This window comes from Haematobia irritans, chromosome 4 (genome assembly GCF_050003625.1).
Source record: "Haematobia irritans isolate KBUSLIRL chromosome 4, ASM5000362v1, whole genome shotgun sequence".
Lineage (NCBI taxonomy): Eukaryota > Metazoa > Arthropoda > Insecta > Diptera > Muscidae > Haematobia > Haematobia irritans.
The window spans coordinates 86,068,568-86,093,832 of NC_134400.1; the positions used below are offsets into that span (position 1 = coordinate 86,068,568).

The following is a 25,265-nucleotide window of genomic DNA, read 5'->3' on the forward strand; positions in this document are numbered from 1 at the left end:
GTTAAACGGGATATGCTCCATTTTTGCCATACAGATATAAAACAAATCACCTCCTGGACATTTTCGTTCATTACGAGCCAATGTTTCAAGTGCCCACCCTAATCAACGTACGTACGAATTTACGTATGAAAAGGAACAACTGCGAGCACACATGTGGGCATATTTCACAACGACACGGATTTATTTTTAACCTTACACACTTGTTCCTGCTCGATGATCGGCAAAAGTCTTCTCTTGTGGAACTCGGCAGCTACCACCAGCCAGCCAGCAACAGTTGATCATCGAATAAGTGGTGGCAGTGCCTGGCTTCTTGGCTGCTGCTGCCGCTGCATTAATCTACTCTGCTTTCGGACGATCCCATTGGAAATCTCATTAACAAATATCCCTACAGCTGTGACGTCTGTCAGCCAATGCCGTCAGACACGGCGACTATATGAACAACATCCAAAACTCTCCCGAAATCGAAAAACAAATGCTCCTCGGCGAATTTAATGTAGTCTTCGTCGACTGAAAAAAGTGAAAACCCCAAGAAGTGAGAACACATTTCACCGACATTTCCGATATGTAAAATGTAAATGGTCGATACGAAAATTCTTCAGTCCTTTACGAGATTTTCATCAGTAACAACGTGTTTTTTCCGGTGTGTGAGTGTGAAGAAAAGACCATACAGAACATCGTGAAATGGAAATAGAAAAGAATATATAATAACTGAATGAAGGCAAATAGGAAATCTGTGCAAAATAAAATTCTATTGAAATAAAGTGAATTTGTGATAAGTGTCTGATTGGAAAAATTGCTAAGAAAACTACCATATCCAAAAATATAATAAAATTAAAAAAAAAACAACGTAACTATGACAACTCAAGGTGTAAGGTATTCGAAACAATTACAAAATGTACTTCAATGAGTGGATCTATATTATTCGATTATTTAGAGATCGTTAATGTTAACATTTTTATCGTTGTGTAAAAAGTAACATTTGTTTAAAATTATTTTCCATAAAGTAAAAAAAAAGCAATAAAAGGGGAAAATCGTGAACAAATAAACCTACTGAGCTTTAATCCAACGATCTACAGAAGGGATGCAATGTCCCCACTCATCCCTAACACAAACATATTGGCTCGGGCATTTTTGGATTTCTTTGGGCCACTGCTTTAAGTATTATTGACTGAATCATCAATCTATATTTACCAATATTTACTCGCCTTCGATTTGGTGGAAGCAACAAGTATCATTTTGTTTGTTCTATTCCTTCATCGATACATTTGAAATTTTTCTTTTTGGCTTCATTCTGTATTCTACAATTTGCGGTAAGTATTTTTCAATTTTACTTTCGGATATCCGACAAATTGAATTCTATCTTTTGATTGTCAGAAACTGGTCATTCATTCATTCATTCACTCGCTCACTCATTCATGACACCTCACTATCTATTTCAACACTTATTAAGTGAATGAGTATTTTTCATTATATTTATGTGCGTAAATTCATATTTCATAAGAAATGTATATGCATGTGTGTGTGTTAGGAGGAGGATTTTTTTATAATACACACCACACTACCTTAATAGAGGGTATTATAAGTGGGGGCACATTTGCATGTAAAGCTAACAAGGTGCAATGTCAAACCCATAGTGCGGCATACACTTTGGCCAAGCGCCATTATAACCAAAAACAAATGAGAGAAAATGAGAAATTAGCAGTTGAGAGGCTCATATCATTGATGGTACCAACTTCTTCTATACGAATTTATTTCTACAACTGAAATTAACACTGGAAATAATATAGAAATCTCGGAAAAATGTAAACCTAGTTATTATTGAAATTTAACAAATTGCGCACAAATTAACATTATTGGTGCGTTTTTCATTAAACAGGACGAACATGTATGGACCTAACGCAAGCCAATTTCCCCTTTACTCTACTCGTCTCTATTGTCTTTAATTAGAACGATTTTCGTTTTTAAAAAATTTTCTACTTTACTTAAATGGATAACTAACTATAGGTTTTCACACCTACTATTTGAATTAAAATAAATCGGAACATCATTGGACTAATCCGAGTACATGAGATTCTACACTGAAGATAATATTCTGTGGACTTTTGACATAAAAACATATGACTTATTTTCAAAATTTTCAAGAGAGAGCAAAATTCGTGATTAATGCATTTAAATACACTGGTAGAAAAAAGGCGGTACGTGGCCATTACCGTTTGGTATTAATAGATTGGTTCAGGCTACCTGTTAATTTTAATAGCACTTTCAAATCAAATCATTTACATCCAGTATTATTATGGTATTTACTATCAAACGATAACGATATGTAGCCGTTGCTGAAAACTAGTTGGTCGCCTTGGTAGTTTATTTTGTCACATAATGCAAGCGACAATGTTTGTAAGACAAAATTACGACCAAAGAAAATAATTCTGTGAATATAGCGAAGTATAGGCAAGTATAGTATTTTTTTGTCATTATTAATACGAGTAATACATATTTACTAATGCGAACATTATTTCATTAGATCTATCAGTGGCATATACAATCCTTCCACAACAGACAAATATATGGTTGCAGTGCCAGCGATGCGACATTAAGCTGAATTGGTACAAAAGCTTTCCATGGAAAAATTATGTTGTATATATGATATGTATTAAATGTTTTTTTCTTTATATGCAACAGTATTTAAATGTATTAAAGAAGAAAATATTTGTTACGTGTGTTTTATTAAACTAAATATGTATTACAACAATAAATACCGTATTACTTGTATTAAACCCAATTCCGTTTTTATATTATTTGCTAATTCCGCACAGTTTATACATCAATACCTTAATGGTATAAATATTAACACCGCTTAGGTATTATTTTCAATACCATATTGGTACTTTCGTAATACAGTATGGTATTTTCAATACCTTAATGGTATAAATATTAACACCGCTTAGGTATTATTTTCAATACCATATTGGTACTTTCGTAATACAGTATGGTATTTTCAATACCTTAATGGTATAAATATTAACACCGCTTAGGTATTATTTTCAATACCATATTGGTACTCTCGTAATACCGTATGGTACTTTCATGCTTTGAGTACCGCCTGTACCGTTTGGTATTGATATTGTACCACACGGGGTTGGCTAACTATCAGTAACGTACGGTATCGATTTGGGGACCGAATGGTAATAATTTTCCTATGGATGTAGTTATATTGTATTTTGATTAAAGAAGAGGGTTTTTTCAAAATATAAAATGAGATGTTTTGTCAAATGAATAATTCGCAACAATGCTGTTTGCTCTCTTTAAGTGGAATTTTTCCCAATATACATAAAAAGTCTACTTCAAGTGCAGTCAATAAAATGGCACTAATAACATGTTTGAAATGTATTTTGCAAATTTTTGTGAGAAATGGAAAAGAAAACACTATCTATAAAATCAGGTAATAGTTTTATAGTAATTTTATAGCGATGGATCGCGGAAAGCATTGTTCACCTGATAGCGGGAATTAATAAAAAATTGTGTCCGAGGGTAAAATCGTTCCCAAATAAAGGGATTGTTGCACTGAAAGTATGTCCAGTTCCAATGATTTTGCCTTTACACTAATGGTGATTTCGATTGGTAAAAAATATGTTGCATATTTTACACCTTACCCACATAAAACGAAAATTTTTGTTCGATTGGAAAATTCGATGCAGCCTACCCAAAATTGTTTAGTGCCGCGACAAAAAAATTCGATATTAAATATTTTTAATATAATAGCAAAATGCAAAAAGCAAATGCGCTTTTTTTGGCCAACACCATTGTAGATGCGCCATTGGAGAGTAGTTCTTCTGGCGACGATGAAGAAGTTACAACATCATTGCTTGGACGAAATGACCAACGGCGAGTTAAAATCTTTGTTGAGGATGTAATTAATTTGTAGTACTCTGATCATTAAAAATAAAGGGTGATTTGTTAAGAGCTTGATAACTTTTTTTAAAAAAAAACGCATAAAATTTGCAAAATCTCATCGGTTCTTTATTTGAAACGTTAGATTGGTCCATGACATTTACTTTTTGAAGATAATTTCATTTAAATGTTGACCGCGGCTGCGTCTTAGGTGGTCCATTCGGAAAGTCCAATTTTGGGCAACTTTTTCGAGCATTTCGGCCGGAATAGCCCGAATTTCTTCGGAAATGTTGTCTTCCAAAGCTGGAATAGTTGCTGGCTTATTTCTGTAGACTTTAGACTTGACGTAGCCCCACAAAAAATAGTCTAAAGGCGTCAAATCGCATGATCTTGGTGGCCAACTTACCGGTCCATTTCTTGAGATGAATTGTTCTCCGAAGTTTTCCCTCAAAATGGCCATAGAATCGCGAGCTGTGTGGCATGTAGCGCCATCTTGTTGAAACCACATGTCAACCAAGTTCAGTTCTTCCATTTTTGGCAACAAAAAGTTTGTTAGCATCGAACGATAGAGATCGCCATTCACCGTAACGTTGCGTCCAACAGCATCTTTGAAAAAATACGGTCCAATGATTCCACCAGCGTACAAACCACACCAAACAGTGCATTTTTCGGGATGCATGGGCAGTTCTTGAACGGCTTCTGGTTGCTCTTCACTCCAAATGCGGCAATTTTGCTTATTTACGTAGCCATTCAACCAGAAATGAGCCTCATCGCTGAACAAAATTTGTCGATAAAAAAGCGGATTTTCTGCCACTGATTTTGGTAATAAAATTCAATGATTTGCAAGCGTTGCTCGTTAGTAAATCTATTCATGATGAAATGTCAAAGCATACTGAGCATCTTTCTCTTTGACACCATGTCTGAAATCCCACGTGATCTGTCAAATACTAATGCATGAAAATCCTAACCTCAAAAGAATCACCCTTTATATAAAATCAAAAATTTTAACAATTTCCCTTAGTTCAAGAAAAATTTGCGTGTTAGTCGAGATTCCAATAATAGTTGTTAATAATAGTCGAAATATGCCCGCCAATTTTTTTTTTTTGTTTCGATTTTATATCAGTGTTGCACCTTTTTTGTTCGTTTTCACACGCAAACAGCGTTGTCATTGCAAGGGGTTTCGGCAACACTCTGGTAACACCATAAAATGTTGTACCATTTGTATGCAACACTTTTTTCCCAAACGAAATTACCATAAGTGATTACATATTCATGTCTTTAAAATACGAATGCAAATTTTTCTTAGCATAGAAGACGTATTTCTCTAATATAAAGTTGTTTTCCTTGTCCAAAAGTCGATAAACTTTTCAATGACGTCGTATTGTCCTTATAATTAAGTGATTTCATTTAAAAATGGGTATCAACACATTAAAGAAAAAATGTTTGGGCTAAGGTCAACTTGACTTTAATAATTCAGAAAAATTCTTTAAATTTAATGAAATTGTCTTTAAATTTGTTGTCCTTTTGCATCTTGACTACAAAGCAAAAAATCGTTCAAATATAGGACATGTTTTTCAACACTTTACTTTAAAGACGTTTTATTACTTGAAACATAGCATAATTACTACTGGAAGTCGAGTCTTAATGTGGAAAATAAAGTTGTCGTTAACTCGTTTTTAAAGGACTTTGATAGCATATGAAGAACAATAGTTAAAAAAGCGAAAAATTACAATTTTCTTCCTAGAAGCAAGTATACAAACCCCAAATTTAAAAGAGAATTGTGTCTTAAATGTATCCTTACTTTTATTCTTCGCTTCTTTGGCTCGGAATCAATACCAAAATTTTTAAAGAAAAGACAAAATCTTTGGAACCGGGCATACTTTTTTTCAGTGTAGCACCGAGAATAAAATAAATAAATAAAACACAAGGATTTAGTTTTTTCTTCAAGCAATCAATAAAACGTAATTTTATTGAATTTTGGGAGACAATATATACTACAATTTACAACTCGTTGTTACAAGCAGGGCTGTGGAGTCGAGCCAATTTTGCTCGACTCCGACTCCGACTCCAGCATTTTTCATCAGCTCGACTCCGACTCCGACTCCGGGTAATATAACTAAATCTCATTTTAATACCACTAATTTGTAGTTCTATTGTGGGGGTACCGTAAGTGGATCGATATAAAGTATCGTATTTATTTATGTGTGCAAAAAAGGTCTTAATTTGAAGTTGAATCTGAATCGATTTAGACAAAATTGTATATACTTCTACAAAATCTATGTACTTCAAATTTAAATCTAACGTTATGGGACGTAACACAATTTTAACAAGAAATAAAAATGGAAGGAAAGTCTCAAGTCGGGTGGGCCGATTATAATATACTCTGCACAACTTTGTATTTAGATCTACATTTTGATAAAATCTCAAATCAGACTTCTACAAAATCTCGGGCAATATTTGGGAAATATTTATAATAGTTTAGACAATTTCGCAAAAATGCATTTATGATTCATTCATTGAAAAGTTTTACAATTTGAGTAATTTCTACAAGTTTTCGACTTAGCAGTGAGTATCAGTGAGCATACAATTTTGGAAAAATTTTTGTCTAGTAAATAAAATTTTGCAAAATTTTATTTCTATACAGAAACAAAATTTTGACTAAATTTTCTATAGAAATCAAATTTTGGCCAAATATATAGAAATAAAATGTTGAATAAAATTTTTTATAGAAATAAAAGTTTGAAAAAATTATCAATAGAAATACAATTAAAAAAAAATTGTGTAGCAAACAAAATTTTGCAAAATTTTCTATAGAAAAAAAAATTTGCAAAATATTCTATAGGAACAAAATTTTGACTAAATTTTCTATAGAAATAAAATTTTGACTAAATTTTATATAGAAAAAATATTTCTATAGTAATAAAATTTTAAATATAGTTTTTATAGCAGTGAGTATCAGTGAGCATCAGTAAGAAAAAAAATTGAGAAAATTTGCTATAGAAATAAAATTTGACAATTTTTTTTTATAGAAATAAAATTTTGAAAAAAATATCAATAAAAATAAAATTTTAGAAAATTTTTTGTGTAGTAAATAAAATTCTGCAAAATATTCTACAGAAACAAAATTTTGACTAAATTTTCTATAGAAATAAAATTTTGACAAAATTTTCTATAGAAATAAAATTTTGACCAAATTTTCTAATAAAAAAATCTATTACTATAAAATTTTGGCAAAATTTTCTATAGAAGTAAAATTTTGACTTAAATAAAAACAAAATTATGAATAGAAATGAAATTTTGAAAAATTTTTTGTGTGACAAACAAAATTTTGCAAAATTTTCTATAGAAATAAAATTTTGCAAAATATTCTATAGAAACAAAATTTTGTTTCAATTTTCTATAGAAATAAAATTTTGACTAAATTTTCTATAGAAAAAAATATTTCTATAGTAATAAAATTTTGAATAAATGTTTTATAGAATTAAAATTTTGACAAAATTTGCTATAGAAATAAAATTTTGACAAAATTTTTGATAGAAATAACATTTGGACAAAATTTTCTATACAAAAAGAACTTTGAAACCATTTTCTGTCAATATTCCACATATGTATATGGCCTTAAAATAAAATTAAAAAAAAAATAATTTCGGTTGTTCGAAATATTTCATATAAATTGATATGGGCATTAAAATGGATCGATCCTGCCCATCTGCTAGTCTAACATTCTAAGAAACATAAAAAGATATCCGTAATTGGAAGTTGATTTTGATTTACAATCATGCTGTACATTGAATAAATAACGCAATGGAAACTAATTTGCGTAAAAACTTGCTTAGTTACAAAAATGTGAAGTGTTTTAAAAAATTTGGTTTAGCCGGAGTCGGAGTCGAGCAAAATTTTTACGACTCCGACTCCGACTCCAGCAAAATCTTCAGACTCCGACTCCAAGACTCCGACTCCGACTCCGGCTCCACAGCCCTGGTTACAAGGTCGTAATCACATAACCAACACAGCTAGAATGCCGAAAGGCGGTAAACGTCAACAACGCGACTCGTTAGAAAATGTAACGAATTGTGGCTGCATTCAGAGCTAAGTGCATATTTTCTAACGAGAGGGAAATATCAAGAAACGGCGAATTATATCCCCTTGATACGAGTAAACATAAAAACATTATTTGAACTTAAACACTAAGGTTTTTGCTATGGATTCCGAGCCAAAGAAGTGAAGAATTGAAGTAAGAGCACATTTAAGACACAAATTTCTTTTAAATTTGAGTTTTGCGTACTTGATTCTAGGAAACAAATATTAATTTAACAATTTTTCCAAAACATTTGCAACTACCACCCTGTATTATTTGCTTCTTCAATGACATTAGATTTGTATTTTTCTACTGGAAAAAATTATAAGACTATTAGACGTACAAGAAGATCATCCAGTTTATTGCAAGAAGATCATCCAGTTTATCATTAGTTTATTGCATAATTTTGTCATAAACTAATCGTCAGAGGCTTTAATGCTCCATTTGTTTTTTAATAATTCATTAAAATGGCAGACAACAAGTGTAATGAACTTACTAAAAATCTATTTTCGACGATTTGAAAGCAGCTGTATCGCAAATTGAATTTTGGAAAAGTACAATGCCCACAAATCAACCGTGTCTCGAGTTATAAATAGTGGAAGTACCAAAACTGTGCACAGAGGTTGGACAAAACGTAAGACTACGTCAAAAGAAGACCGTAAAATTAAAATAGCCATACAACAATTCACTGAAATCTCATCTAAATATATCATAAAATCACCTGAGTTGGATATATCAATTGTAACGATCACACTTAAAGTTAGGGTTAGGGTCCCTTAAACTTGCAAAAGAAAAATCCTTTAAATGGTCCGAGCAGCAGTGGAAATGCGCTCTATTTTTCGACGAAACTCAGTTTAACTTCACATGACATATGTTTAGTGTGAAGGCCCAAGGTCCGTCAAACATTACTAAGTCTGGCGATGTTTTTTTTGGGGGGCAAGGTGTTGCCTCGATTCATAGAAACGATGGCATTATGCTGTCGGGGAACTAAAAAAACATTTTGTGCAATGTGATATTGACGTCAGCATCCCGGAAAATGCCGCTTATTTGGATATTTCAAGGTACGGTAAAAGATGATTTCCCATGAATAATTGCGTGTGATAGATTGCCCTGCCCATTCGCTTTACCAAAATCTTTTGGAATTTGAAAACTAAAAATTGGTATTATTTTTTTTTTTAACTGATGATCTCTATGTGAACCTGAACCTGAATCAAATTGAGTTGCTATAGTATCAACAACATTTATCGTTAAAATAAAACAAAAACAAATTAAATACATGAGACACTTAGTAGTAGTAATTGCATATGTTTTGAACCCTTTCGACCCCGAATTTTTGTAGGTATCGCTACATTTTTTTTTACTTTGAATCATGTTGAAGTCATTTAAGAAGCGTCTAGCCAAAATTTCGGATCGCCACGGCCATTCGTTTAGGAGGTAGAGAATGTTGCCTGGTGGCAACTTTGGACACTTGTGACTATAAAATAGTTTGTTTTGTATTTATTCATGTATTAAACATAGCAAAACATAATTAAAAAAGAAAATTTGCTTAAAATATGTCATGAACTAAATTAAAGTTAAATTGGCTATAGAACTTTTTGCGTTTTTCTGATCATGGGACGCAATATATCCTTTATTTAAAGGAAATAGAATAAACTTAGCTTCAAGGCTTTGTTTCTTTTTTTAATTCAACTAAGTATAATAATTTTCGATATTTTCTTCCACTACACACAAAGAAAATTTCATTAAAATTCAGCCAACGAAAAATTTTCATTTCATTAATATAATAATAATATTCGTTAATAGTACGAAATGTGATGTTGATTAAAAGAAAATTCGTTAGAAAAACAAGGAATTTCATTGTATTAACGAATTTATTTCATTGACTGACTTTTAACGACACATTTCGTTAATGTAAGGAGTGTACATTTCATAGATTAAAAAATTTAAATCTTAGATATAAGATTCATGCATGATTTTTTTCTTGTGTAGTTTGTGAATGTCACTATGGAGTAACCCATATACTGAATGTGCGTTGGTGGTAGTAGTCATGCGTAATTGTCATGTTTTTCCTGCATTTTTGGAAATTTTGTTAACAAATTAATTTTGTTGTTGCGCATTTTAGGGGGTCTTCTAAAGATGGTTATTCGCTGGGGTGTTTCGACAGTCTCTTTGCCGAATTCAATGTAGCGGAGGAAAACGAAGACGAATCATCATTAAAATATTTAAGAATTGGCGTTGAGTTTAATTGTTCTTACACTCGTCTTTGTTGGCTTCTGTTTTTATTTTCATTTCCTTCGTTTCTTATGGTCCTTCAATATGGTGGATGTGGCTAATGTGTAATGTCGATCGTAGCAATACCACATGGGAAGCTTGCCTGCTGCCAGACAGAAAGACGAATAGATAAATGGATGGTCCATATGTACTACATACGTCCAACACATATCAGCAGTTACAATTCACTATATAAACAATTGGTATTTTTTGGGAATTTATTTGTTAAGAGTGCAACACATAAATAAAAAAAAAACATTTAGAAAAGGAATATCGTATATGTTGATCTTCTGTTATAGATACTTTTTTCGAATTTCGTTTATAATCCGTCGTTTGATTTTCCGTCCGCACAAAAATTAGGTTAAAGTGTCCGCCCGATTCATTTCAGGCTCACTTGACTATTCAGTCTATTGTCAAACCACATTAACTAGAAATACCTATTACATAACAGGTTGGCTGATAAGTCCCACAAACACATTTTTATACCCTTCACCACTACTGTGGTACAGGGTATAATAAGTTTGTGCATTTGTATGTAACGCCAAGAAGGAAAAGTCTGAGACCCATCGTTTGGTATACCGATCGTCTTAGAATTAAATTCTGAGTCGATTTAGCGATGTCCGTCTGTCTGTCTGTCTGTCTGTTGGTGTATTTTTGTGTGCAAAGTACAGCTCGCAGTTTTAGTCCGATTGTCCTAAAATTTGGTATAAGGTCCTGTTTCGGCTCAAAGATCCCTATGATTTTGGAAAAAATCGGTTCAGATTTAGATATAGCTGCCATATATATTTTTCACCGATCTGGTCATAATTGGCGTGTATATCAACCGATCTTCCTAAAATTCCGTACATCCGAATATTTTATGAGTCTCGAAAAACTTGCAAAATGTCAACCAAATCGGTTCAGATTTAGATATAACTCCCATATATAGCTTTCGCCCGATTTACACTCATCTGCCCACAGAGGCCAATTTTTTGCTCCGATTTAGTTGAAATTTTGCACAGGGAGTAGAATTATCATTGTTGCTATGCGTGGCAAATTTGATATATATCGAGCGATAAATCATAAATAAACTTTTGCGAAGTTTCCTTAAAATTGCTTCAGATTTAAATGTTTCGCATATTTTTTTACTAACATTGTGTTCCACCCTAGTGCATTAGCCAACTTACACTTTGAGTCTACAGATTTTGCAGAAGTCTATCAAATTCTGTCCAAATCGAGTGATATTTAAATGTATGTATTTGAGACAAACCTTTATATATAGCACCCAACACATTTGACGGATGTGATATGGTATCGAAAATTTAAATTTACAAAGTGGTGCAGGGTATAATATAGTCGGCCCCGCCCGACTTTAGACTTTCCTTACTTGTTTTTGTCAAAATTCGTTTTTATTATTCAACATAGTTCCCTTCAAGAGCGATACAACGATTATAACGACCTTCTAATTTTTTGATACCATTTTGGTAGTACTCCTTCGGTTTTGCCTCAAAATATGCCTCAGTTTCGGCTATCACCTCTTCATTGCAGCCAAATTTTTCCCTGCGAGCATCCTTTTGAGGTCTGAGAACAAGTAAAAGTCGCTGGAGCCAAATCTGGAGAATACGGTGAGTGGGGAAGCAATTTGAAGCCCAATTCATGAATTTTTGCCATCGTTCTCAATGACTTGTGGCACGGTGCGTTGTCTTGGTGGAACAACACTTTTTTCTTCTTCATATGGGGCCGTTTTGCCGCGATTTCGACCTTCAAACGCTCCAATAACGCCATATAATAGTCACTGTTGATGGTTTTTTCCCTTCTCAAGATAATCGTAAAAATTATTCCATGCGCATCCCAAAAAACAGAGGCCATTACTTTGCCAGCGGACTCTTGAGTCTTTCCACGCTTCGGAGACGGTTCAGCGGTCGCTGTCCACTCAGCCGACTGTCGATTGGATTCAGGAGTGCAGTGATGGAGCCATGTTTCATCCATTGTCACATATCGACGGAAAAACTCGGGTGTATTACGAGCTAACAGCTGCAAACACCGCTCAGAATCATCAACACGATGTTTTTTTGGTCAAATGTGAGCTCGCGCGGCACCCATTTTGCACAGAGCTTCCGCATATCAAAATATTGATGAATGATATGACCAACACTTTCCTTTGATATCTTTAAGGCCTCTGCTATCTCGATCAACTTCATTTTACGGTCATTCAAAATCATTTGTGGATTTTTTTGATGTTTTCGTCGGTAACCACCTCTTTCGGGCGTCCACTGCGTTCACGACGCTTGAATTTTGCATACCAATCAATTATTGTTGATTTCCCTGGGGTAGAGTCCGGAAACTCATTATCAAGCCAAGTTTTTGTTTCCACCGTATTTTTCCCCTTCAGAAAACAGTATTTTAGCAAAACACGAAATTCCTTTTTATCCATTTTTTCACAATAACAAAAGTTGCTTCACAAAAGACGCTCTATCTCACAAACTAATTGACTTACAGACGTCAAATTTTGACACGATTAATTTGAAGGTAGGTACTATTTAAAAATAATATGCATTTAATACTAGCGACGCCATCTATGTTTTAGACTGGGGACTTATCAGCAAACCTGTGATAGGCACTTCTAGTTTTTTATCGTTGAACCCACGGGATTTTTTCCTTCTGTTGAACCACCCCGATTGTTCGAAAAACATTTCCAGACTGTTTAAGTTAACATTTTCCAGGTGTGCCAGAACGCCTAACACAGAATGCAGGACACTCACACGAGAGATGTTTAATTGCTTCCTTTTCATCCGCATTATGACAGCTCATGTAGTAGTCATTATACTTCACGCATACCGACAGATTCTAGTTCCCCTGGAATATGTAAGATAGTTCCTAGTCTTGCTAACTCATCCGCTTCGCAGTTACCTGGTATGCTCCTGTGGCCAGGCACCCATATCAGGTGAATATTGTATTGCCAATCTATAAGGAACACAGAGTCCAAGGATTTTTTTGAATAATATTACAGTGATTAGATAATCTTCTCGCTATTTTAAGTTCCAGATCTTTAGGATATACTCCGAAACCCACATGTCTATCCAATTTGGAGCCGTCGGTGTAGAAATCTATATAAAGTTTGTTCTCCGGGGTCTGTGTGCACCACGCCTCATTGTTGGGAATTGGAGTTTCAAACTTCCAGTCGAAAAGCGGTTTCGCCAAAGTGTATTCCGTTATGTTCGGCACATCTGGCATTTTGAGGACCGAACTTTGGGCGTATCTTTGTATCGACCGCAGCGATAGCTCGCGTAACTGTACAGCCGTTGTTGAAGCTGATTGTTTGGCCAATATGTCTAATAGATGCAGCATGACATTAAGGCAATCTGTTCCTGTCTTACTGAAAGTGCCTGAGATACACAAGTAGGCCATTCGCCTAACTTTATCTAAAATTGACGGCTTCTGAAGTGCCGGCTACCATACCGCAACACCATATAGCATTATAGGTCTAATCAGTACCGTGTATAGCCAATATAAAGTTTTCGGTTTTAGTCCAAACTTTTTCGCTACTGCCTTTTTGCACGTGGTTTTTCTCGCCCTTTCTTCAATAGGGCTGTTTTCTTTTAACACTGGATGCAACATTTGTATGGGCTATCCAGAGCATCGTTGCACTGGTGTTCTATCCAGAACATCTCATCAGTGCAAGTCGCGCCGATGTTGCCAGGTTGTATTTTGATAAAGTGACGCGTCTTTAGTTCACAATAGCAATTTATTGTGACTAATTTATCGAAAAACATGAAATTCAAAGTGGTACAGTGTCATAAATAATCACAGCAGTGAATATTTATTACTAATTGGAGCATTTTATTCATTAAAAATACAAGATTTCGCTTCTTTTCTGTGATTGTTTTTAAACAGCTGATGACAGTGTTGCATTTTTTTGGAGATGTTCTGGATAAACGAGTACTCTGTTTTCTTTTAGTCCTTCACGGCTTAGGGTATCCAGTACTAAAAGAAAACAGCCCTAATGTAAAGCTTAAAGTTCAGCCCCCAATCATACAAATTAATTGAACCAATTAAGTTTTTAGATGCTTTAATAAATTTTAGAATTCAGGTTGATGATTTCTATTACCCTTCCATGATTGAAGTAATTTCAATTAAAAATTTATAGGCAAAGTACCAAGCACCTGTACACAAATATCATTTATATTTCGGGTTCGAGATGTAAATTATATTTCAATGTAAAGAATCCCATTATGTTCAAATTCAAGACACACTCCAATTTATTGATTTCAAAAAGAACCAAATGCGATATTTAAAACATACACACATATATCTCGAATTTATACTCTATTTTTAAGAATTCTTCATTTACAATAATTAATAATGTTCAGATCCTTCAATAATGTTTATTTATTCGCTGTTCTGTTCGCCATGGTGATCGAAATCTTTGAAATAAATCATTGGCCACCAGAAGGTTTTATGTCTTTGTACTGATCTTTTATCGTAGTTTGTTTCTTTTTTCTTCTATAGCATTAACATGTGCATAAACAACTAGAGGCTTGTGCTTGGGAAATATACAGGTACCAAGCTGTATATTAGGGTGGAATATATATAAGATATATAACAAGTGAGTTATATACATTCCTCAATTCGGGTTTATTTGTTCTTAAGCAAATATTTCACATTGAAGGAAAATTTCGTTTGTCTAAAATTTCTTTACAGAGGAAAGTATTTTTTTTTTTGTTTGGGTATAATATGAAAGATTATGCAGTGCGAATATTATGACACAATATTAACAGGTTGGCTGATAAGTCGCCGGACTAACAAAGGAAAACACATTTTTTTGTCAAAATTCCTTTTTATTATTCAACATAGTTCCCTTCAAGAGCGATACAACGATTATAATGACCTTCCAATTTGTTGATACCATTTTGGTAGTACTCCTTTAGTTTTGCCTCAAAATAGGCCTCAGTTTCGGCAATCACCTATTCATTGCAGCAAAATTTTTTCCCTGTGAGCATCCTTTTGAGGTCTGAGAACAAGAAAAAGTCGCTGGGGGCCAGATCTGGAGAATACGGTGGGTGGGGAAGCAATTCGAAGCCCAATTCATTAATTTTTGCCATCGTTCTCAATGACTTGTGGCACAATGCGTTGTCTTGGTGGAACAACAATTTTTTCATCTTCATATGGGGTCGTTTTGCCGCGATTTCGACCTTCAAACGCTCCAATAACGCCATATAATAGTCACTGTTGATGGTTTTTCCCTTCTCAAGATAATCGATAAAAATCATTCCGTGCGCATCCCAAAAAACAGAGGCCATTACTTTGCCAGCGGACTTTTGAGTCTTTCCACTCTTCGGAGACGGTTCACCGGTCGCTGTCCACTCAGCCGACTGTCGATTGGACTCAGGAGTGTAGTAATGGAGCCACGTTTCATCCATTGTCACATATCGACGGAAAAACTCGGGAGTATCGGGAGTAGAATTATCAACACGTTGTTGTTTTTGGTCAAATGTGAGCTCGCGCGGCACCCATTTTGCACAGAACTTCCGCATATCCAAATATTGATGAATGATATGACCAACACGTTCCTTTGATATCTTTAAGGCCTCTGCTATCTCGATCAACTTCATTTTACAGTCATTCAAAATCATTTTGTGATTTTTTTTGATGTTTTCGTCGGTAACCACCTTTTTCGGGCGTCCACTGCGTTCACCGTCCTCCGTGCTCATTTCACCACGCTGGAATTTTGGATACCAATCAATTATTGTTGATTTCCCTGGGACAGAGTCCGGAAACTCATTATCAAGGCAAGTTTTTGCTTCCATCGTATTTTTTCCATTCAGAAAACAGTATTTTATTAAAACACGAAATTACTTTTTTTTCAATTTTTTCACAATAAAAAAAGTTGCTTCACAAAAGGCGCTCTATCTCACAAACTAATTGACTTACAGACGTCAAATTTTGACACGAATCATTTGAAGGTTGGTACTATATAAAAATAATATGCATTTAATACTAGCGACGCCATCTATGTGTCAGACCGGGGACTTATCAGCTAACCCGTTATTAAATATTTCACATTTCTTTAAAATAACAACATTTTAATTAAAAAGTAGGGAAAATAAGTTAATGCGTGAGATAGCGACTTTTTACGATATAACAGTGTACACGCAAAGAAAAAAAAACGTTTGGAAAACGTTTTTCTTTTGTTAGAGTTTTTTGAATTGCTTCGAAAAGTATACGCTTTTATCACCAAAAAAATCGTTTGTTATAAAATTTGTATTTTTTCGAAAAAAAAAGTTATTTTTGAACCAACAACACAGCCCATTTCGTTTATATCAAACACTGTTCTTTTCTGACTTTAGGTTTTTAATAGGACATATTTTACAGTTCATAGTAAAAATTTAATATAGTAGAATGTAATGTTGAACATTTTTTTGGAATCTTCCGACCATATAGCAACCTCTGCTCCACGGTGCCTAACTAAATGTATTTTTTTCTGTTAAATAAACTTTGTTTCATCGGCTCGTGGACGCCGCAAGCTATGCTATATAAATATAACTTATATGGGTAATTGTCTATTGATGACAATAACGGCTACTTAGCCCAGTGGATAGTGTGTTGGCTTACAAATTGCATGGTCCGCGGTTCGATTCTCCGTCCAGGCGAAAGGTAAAAAAAAATTAAAAAATGTATAAAATCGTATAATTTCTTCTACATTGTTCTACTTCGTGGAAGTGAGAAAGATGTGAGAGAAAATGCAATTAGCCAGAAAACATTTTTTTTGAGTTAGTCTTTATGAAATTGTTTTTACGTTCTGGAAAAGAAAAAACGTTTATCACAAAAAGTATATACTTTTCTTCCAAATACACTTCCTTTCAACGAAAAGCAAATGAGAAACGGACTTTGTTTGTCTAAAATTTCGTTTGGGAGTAAAGAATTATTTTTTTGCGTGTAGTTTTACTCAGTGTGTTCATATACTATGCTACGAGTATTCACTTAGTTTGTGTAAGCCTTAAATATTTTTGGCTTTTGTTTATTTTCAATCTACCCTAATAGTATTTTGTTAGATATACATGTCTCTTTGAAGGCATCAGCTACTCACACATGTGTGATTTGCATTAATTTCTTAAAATTTCAAAAAAAGATAAAGCAAAGCAACACTTGTTAAAATAATTATTAAAAGCGATATGAATTATTTTTGATATTTTGGCATTTAAAATGAATTATATTGATATGTGTGAAAAATATACTTAAGGCATAGTTTACGAAGACAAATGATATATAAATAATGATTGCTTGAAACAAAAATTGCAAAGCTCAAAAATGGGAACCATATTGGTCCTATGCCACTTTCGATGCAAACTTTCAACTGTTCACTTAGACAGCAAATAATATTCGAAGCAATCACGAATCTAGCATATTTCCAATAAAAATTACATAATCATTGTCAATCATTTCATTATACATCAACTAAAATGTTATTATTATCATACACTGAAAAAAAAATGCCCTGTTCCAAAGATTTTGTTTTTACGTTAAAATTGTTGGTATTGATTCCGAGCCAAAGAAGCGAAGAATACAAGTAAGGATACTTTTAAGACACAATTCTCTTTTAAATTTGGGGTTTGTGTACTTGCTTCTAGGAAGCAAATTGTAATTTTTCGCTTTTTCAGCTATTGTTCTTCATATGCTATCAAATTCCTTTAACGAGAACTGTACTTTCCACATTAAGACTCGACTTCCAGTAGTAATTATGCTATGTTTCAAGTAAAACAAGTATATACGGCTGTAAGTTCGGCCAGGCCGAAGCTTATGTACCCTCCATCATGGATTGCGTGGAAACTTCTTCTAAACACTGCCATCCACAATCGAATTACTTAAGTTGCGGTAACGCTTGCCGATGGCAAGGTATCTTAACACCTCCTAACACCATCTTCTAAATTGTATGTAAGTCCATACGTGGTATATATTAAATCAAACAAGTATATACGGCCGTAAGTTCGGCCAGGCCGAAGCTTATGTACCCTCCATCATGGATTGCGTAGAAACTTCTTCTAAACACTGCCACCCACAATCGAATTACTTAAGTTGCGGTAACACTTGCCGATGGCAAGGTGTCTTAAAACCTCCTAACACCATCTTCTAAATTGTATGTAAGTACATACGTGGTATATATTAAATCAGAAAAGATCGATCCAATACGTATATAATTCAGTTTGACAAAGTAGACATAAAATTTTGACAAAATTTTCTACAGAAATAAAATTTTAACAAAATTTTCTATAGAAATAAAATTTTTACAAAATTTTCTATAGAAATAAACATTTTCACAAAATTTTCTATAGAAAGAAAATTTTGACAAAAATGTCTGCAGAAATAAAATTTTAACAAAATTTTCTATAGAAATAAACTTTTGACAAAATTTTCTATAGAAATAAAATCTTGGTAGATTATTTTTGGCTCGAGTGGCAACCATGATTATGAACCGAATAAAATTTGAACAAAATTTTCTATAGAAATAAAATTTTGACAATGATGAAAATTTTATTATGAACCGAATAAAATTTTAACAAAATTTTCTCTAGAAATAAAATTTTGACAAAATTTTCTATAGAAATAAAATTTTGGTAGATTATTTTTGGCTCTAGTGGCAACCATGATTATGAACCGATATGGACCAATTTTTGTGTGATTGGACCAATTTTGGTATGGTTGTTAGCGACCATATACTAACACCACGTTCCTAATTTGAACCGGATCGGATGAATTTTGCTCCTCCAAGAGGCTCCGGAGGTCAAATCTGGAGAACGTTTTATATGGGGGCTATATATAATTATGGACCGATATGGACCAATTTTTGCACGGTTGCTAGAGACCATATACCAATACCATGTACCAAATTCCAGCCGGATCGGATGAAAGTTGCTTCTTTTAGAGGCTCCGCAACCCAAATCTGGGGATCGGTTTATATGTGCGCTATATATAATTATGGACCGATGTGGACCAATTTTTGCACGGTAGCTAGAGACCATATACCAACACAATGTACCAAATTTCAGCCGATTCGGATGAAATATGCTTCTCTTAGAGGCTTCACAAGCCAAATCTGGGGATCGGTTTATATGGGGGCTATATATAATTATGGACCGATGTGGACCAATTTTTGCATGGTTGTTAGAGACCATATACCAACATCATGTACCAAATTTCAGCCGGATCGGATGAAATTTGCTTCTCTTTGAGGCTCCGCAAGCCAAATCTGGGGATCGGTTTATATGGGGGCTATATATAATTATGGACCGATGTGGACCAATTTTTGCATGGTTGTTAGAGACCATATACCAACATCATGTACCAAATTTCAGCCGGATCGGATGAAATTTGCTTCTCTTTGAGGCTCCGCAAGCCAAATCTGGGGATCGGTTTATATGGGGGCTATATATAATTATGGACCGATGTCGACCAATTTTTGCATGATTGTTAGAGACCATATACTAACACTATGTACCAAATTTCAGCCGGATCGGATTAAATATGCTTCTCTTAGAGGCTCCACAAGCCAAATCTGGGGATCGGTTTATATGGGGGCTATATATAATTATGGACCGATATGGACCAATTTTTGCATGGTTGTTAGAGACCATATACCAACACCATGTACCAAATTTCAGCCGGATCGGATGAAATATGCTTCTGTTAGAGGCTCCACAAGCCAAATCTGAGGGTCCCTTTATATGGGGGCTATACGTAAAAGTGGACCGATATGGCCCATTTTCAATACCATCCGACCTACATCGATAACAACTACTTGTGCCAAGTTTCAAGTCGATAGCTTGTTTCGTTCGGAAGTTAGCGTGATTTCAACAGACGGACGGACGGACGGACGGACGGACGGACGGACGGACGGACGGACGGACGGACGGACATGCTTAGATCGACTCAGAATTTCACCACGACCCAGAATATATATACTTTATGGGGTCTTAGAGCAATATTTCGATGTGTTACAAACGGAATGACAAAGTTAATATACCCCCATCCTATGATGGAGGGTATAAAAAGATCGATCTAATACGTATATAATTCAGTTTGATAAAGTAGACATAAAATTTTGACAAAATTTTCTACAGAAATAAAATTTTAACAAAATTTTCTATAGAAATAAAATTTTCACAAAATTTTCTATAGAAATAAAAATTTTGACAAAATTTTCTATAGAAAGAAAATTTTGACAAAAATTTTTATAGAAATAAAATTTTAACAAAATTTTCTATAGAAATAAACTTTTGACAAAATTTTCCTTAGAAATAAAATCTTGGTAGATTATTTTTGGCTCGAGTGGCAACCATGATTATGAACCGAATAAAATTTGAACAAAATTTTCTATAGACATAAAATTTTGACAAAATTTTCTATAGAAATAAAATTTTGACAATGATGAAAATTGTATTATGAACCGCATACAATTTTAACAAAATTTTCTCTAGAAATAAAATTTTGACAAAATTTTCTATAGAAATAAAATTTTGGTAGATTATTTTTGGCTCTAGTGGCAACCATGATTATGAACCGATATGGACCACGTTCCTAATTTGAACCGGATCGGATGAATTTTGCTCCTCCAAGAGGATCCGGAGGACAAATCTGCAGAACGTTTTATATAGGGGCTATATATAATTATGGACCGATATGGACCAATTCTGGCACGGTTGTTAAAGATCATATACTAACACCATGTTCAAAATTACAACCGGATTGGATGAAATTTGCTTCTCTTGGAGACTTCGCAAGCCAAATCTGGGGATAGGTTTATATGGGGGCTATATATAATTATGAACCGATGTGGACCAATTTTTGCATGGTTGTTGGAGACCATATACCAATATCATGTACCAAATTTCAGGCGGATCGGATGAAATTTGCTTCTCTTTGAGGCTCCGCAACCCAAATCTGGGGATCGGTTTATATGGGCGCTATATATAATTATGGACCGATGTGGACCAATTTTGCACGGTTGTTAGAGACCATATACCAATACCATGTACCAAATTTCAGCCGGATCGGATGCAATTTGCTTCTCTTTCAGCCTTCGCAAGCCAAATCTGGAGATCGGTTTATATGGGGTCTATATATAATTATGGACCGATGTGGACCAATTTTTGCATGGTTGTTAGAGACCATATACCAAATTTCAGCCGGATCGGATGAAACTTTCTTCTCTTAGAGGCTCCGCAAGCCAAATCTGGGGATCGGTTTATATGGGTGCTATATATAATTACGGACCGATGTGGACCAATTTTTGCATGGTTGTTAGAGACCATATACCAACACCATGTCCTAAATTTCAGCCGGATCGGATGAAATTTGCTTCCCTTTTAGGCTCCGCAAGCCAAATCTGGGGATCGGTTTATATGGGGGCTATATATAATTATGGACCGATGTGGACCAATTTTTGCATGGTTGTTAGAGACCATATACCAACACCATGTACCAAATTTCAGCCGGATCGGATGAAATATGCTTCTGTTAGAAGCTCCACAAGCCAAATCTGAGGGTCCCTTTATATGGGGGCTATACGTAAAAGTAGACCGATATGGCCCATTTTCAATACCATCCGACCTACATCGATAACAACTACTTGTGCCAAGTTTCAAGTCGATAGCTTGTTTCGTTCGGAAGTTAGCGTGATTTCAACAGACGGACGGACGGACATGCTTAGATCGACTCAGAAGTTCACCACGACCCAGAATATATATACTTTATGGGGTCTTAGAGCAATATTTCGATGTGTTACAAACGGAATGACAAAGTTAATATACCCCCATCCTATGATGGAGGGTATAAAAACGTCTTTAAAATAAAGTGTTGAAAAACATGTCCTATATTTGAACGATTTTTTGCTTTGTTGTCAAGATGCAAAAGGATACCATATTTAAAGACTATTTCATTAAATTTAAAGAATTTTTCTGAATTATTAAAGTCAAGTTGACCTTAGTGCAAAAATTTTTTCTTTCATGTTATGATACCAATTTTTAAGTCAAATCACTTAATTATAAAGACAATACGACTTCATTGAAAAGTTTATCGACTTTTGAACAAGGAAAAAACTATATTAGAGAAATGCGTCTTCTATGCTAAGCAAAATTTGCATTTGTATTTTAAAGACATGAAATCTTTGACCTCACGACAATATTTTTTTCAGTGTAGAGAAAAAAGCTTTGAACAAAGAACATGGCCACTTTTTAAAATTCAATGATGACTTTTGGTTTAAATTAAATTAAATCAAACATTTCTTATTTGGATATATCTGTTATAATTTGGATTTTTAAACTGACAGTTTTTACTTGAATAGCTTTGTAAATCTTTGGCTCGGAATCAATTCCAAAATCTTTAAGGGAAAGTCTTCGGTCAAAGAAAACTTTTTTTTTGAGTGTAGTAAATTTAAAAAAAAAAAATGTTACCATTCTCCATTACCAAATCACTAAATATTTCTCAAAAAATTTTGTAGATATATTCTATTTTTTTTTTTTTTTTTTTTGAAAAATACATCTTATTGAAAAAAAAAAAACTTGGGCTAGAATTTGTGAATATGCCCATAACCAGCGTTGCCAATTTAGCTATTTTCCCGCTAGATTTCAAAAAAGAAGTCATTTAGCGGGGAAAAAATGAATTTAGCTTTTAGCTTTTTTTGGCGTTTTTCATGACCGTTTTAGCTATTTTTTTTTAATTTTTTTTATTTTCGACATGTTTCTATTGAAAATTTACGAAAATTGGTAGGTTTGTTTAGGTAATTTTCCAATAAAAGTTATTCAGTATAAACTTGCAAGATAGTAAGAATGGGTTTTATTCTCTTGGGCAAAATTAGTAGAAGTGTACACGTTCACGGGCAAACCTAGTGATTTTTGGTGAAACAATTCTGGCAACGCTGCCCATAACGCAAAAAATCAAAATAGACATATTTTTGTTAACATTTACAAATTTAAGTGAATTCCTTGCGATAAGATCACCCATTGGTGACATTTTATGTTGGATTTACTGTTACCGTTTTGCGAGTGCTGTACATATATACACTGAAAAAATATTGACCTAATATGAAAGATTACGCAACCGAAATGGTGAGACAATGGTGAGAACAACAATGGTGGGAACAAGTTTTTAAAAATAATGAAAATTTAATTAAAAGAAAGTTTATAATCTTTGCCTTAAAACTTTTTTAATTAAATTTAGGTCACGAAAAACATTTTTTTAATTTTAAACTGGCATTTGTTTGTACGTTCAAAGCTTTATTAATATATCACAAAAAAAAGAATGAAAAATTCGATAAACAAGATGTTTATCCCCAAAGAACTCGCGTCTCATCATCACCGGAATCAATACCAAAATCCTTAAGGAAAGGTCAAAATCTTTGGATCCAAGTAACAATTTTTTGAGTGTACTCAGGCTATAATATCGTTGATTTGCATAAAAATATGTCTAAGAGACATATCGATTCAGATCTTGGTGTCTGGTGTCCGCATTTGGATCCAAAGGATTTTGCTATTGTTTCCGAGCCAGAGATGCTGTCTCTTTAATATAATGACAGTTTTAGGGAGCTCTCTAGCTTTAAATCTATCGAATTTTTATTTTCTTTTTGCGATATATTTTTGCGATATATTTATTTGTAAATAAAACTCCGTTAAACTAATCCCCATTATAACAGATACTTCAAAGTAAAAAATATTTTCTTATTAAAAAAAAAATATAATAATATACCACAAATACAAAATGCTCAAAATAATTTTTAAGCTATAGTTAAAGAGTGTTTATTTTTAATCCAAAGTTTCAATATCTCAGATAATTTTTATGATTATTTATTTAAATAAAACTTGTTTTCCTTCAATTTAAGGAATATTTACTTTAAAGGCGTATGATCTTATCAAAGGGACGCAAATTTCAAATACTCGACATGAGTAAATTCAAAGAATAAAATTTTTAAGAAAAGGTTACAAACCTTTTGTTTTAATTAGAATTTCTTTATTTTAAAGAAATCTGTCCTTAATATTGTGTAAAATACGTTTCCTAAATTTAAAGTTTATAATAGTCCATATTATGCCAATATTTACTAGCTTTTCTCATTATAAATGTCGCAATTCCGATCTTCATGAAATTGCGCTTCAGCTAAGGTATTGATTTTTGATAAAATTTTCAAAAGTTTAGTTATAGGTATGTATCACCCGATTATCATAAAAAGGTGCTCAATTAACATTGGAAAATAGAATGTGGCTAGACCCTCTGATGTGACAAAAACACTTTTGTTCCCTTTACAACAATTATACGCTTACGACAACCATTTTACAATGTTTGGTAAATATGATTGTTTTGGCTTACGAGTATGTTACCTTGCTGAACTTATATATGTGTATGTATTGGTCTACCTGTTCCAATGGCATGTTTGTGAATGCATTCTTGTGTTGTGGACTGAATTCATTGAAATTTGTCACTGTGGTTTATGTCTAAAGAACAACATTTTGGCCCATTAAAGCACAAATGAGCATAACGCATAAATAAATCAAAAAATTCTAGGCACTTGTTAGCCGATGTACACAACCATGCGACATCATACAGATGTAGATGAACATATAATAGGGTGGATCGATATATCGATTTTCCATTATTACATTTACTGGAAATTTATTTAATATTACTGTTTTCAAAAACAAAACAAAAATGTATTTCAAAGCAGGGAATATGTTAGTATTGTGTTAAAAAAATTAATGTTCTGAGTAGATAGAAAAGGGAGTTGCAAATCTGTCGCTATTTTTGTCTCTTTCGCGAGTAGTGACTTTCATCAGAGCATCCATACTGATATATTTTGTAATTTTGAACTTGTTTTCTAAAATGACCTAAAGATAAAACCCACCGTATTTGCATCTTCCGAATTGGAAAGCCGGTGTTCGGATGAAATACAATGAGAAACATGATTTACACGTGCCCTATGTGACGGTGCTACTTGCGTGCTAACAGCCTCAAAGAAATGTTTTCCGGATACTGAGTCGTTTTTACATATCGGTCATCGACGATCACC

General features: G+C 33.7%; 1 protein-coding gene across 4 annotated transcripts in view; it reads left to right on the top strand.

Annotated features, from left to right (window-relative positions):
* The first annotated feature begins 498 nt into the window (after positions 1-498).
* Positions 499-25,265, top strand: part of Kah (Kahuli) — a 47,361-nt gene continuing 22,594 nt past the window's right edge. Inside the window, exon 1 of one of the 4 annotated variants that reach the window (XM_075304112.1) lies at positions 499-1,310. The gene's annotated coding sequence lies outside the window, so the exon portion shown is untranslated. The remainder of the gene's footprint in view (positions 1,311-25,265) is intronic. The other 3 variants (XM_075304110.1, XM_075304113.1, XM_075304111.1) reach the window with 3 other exon arrangements.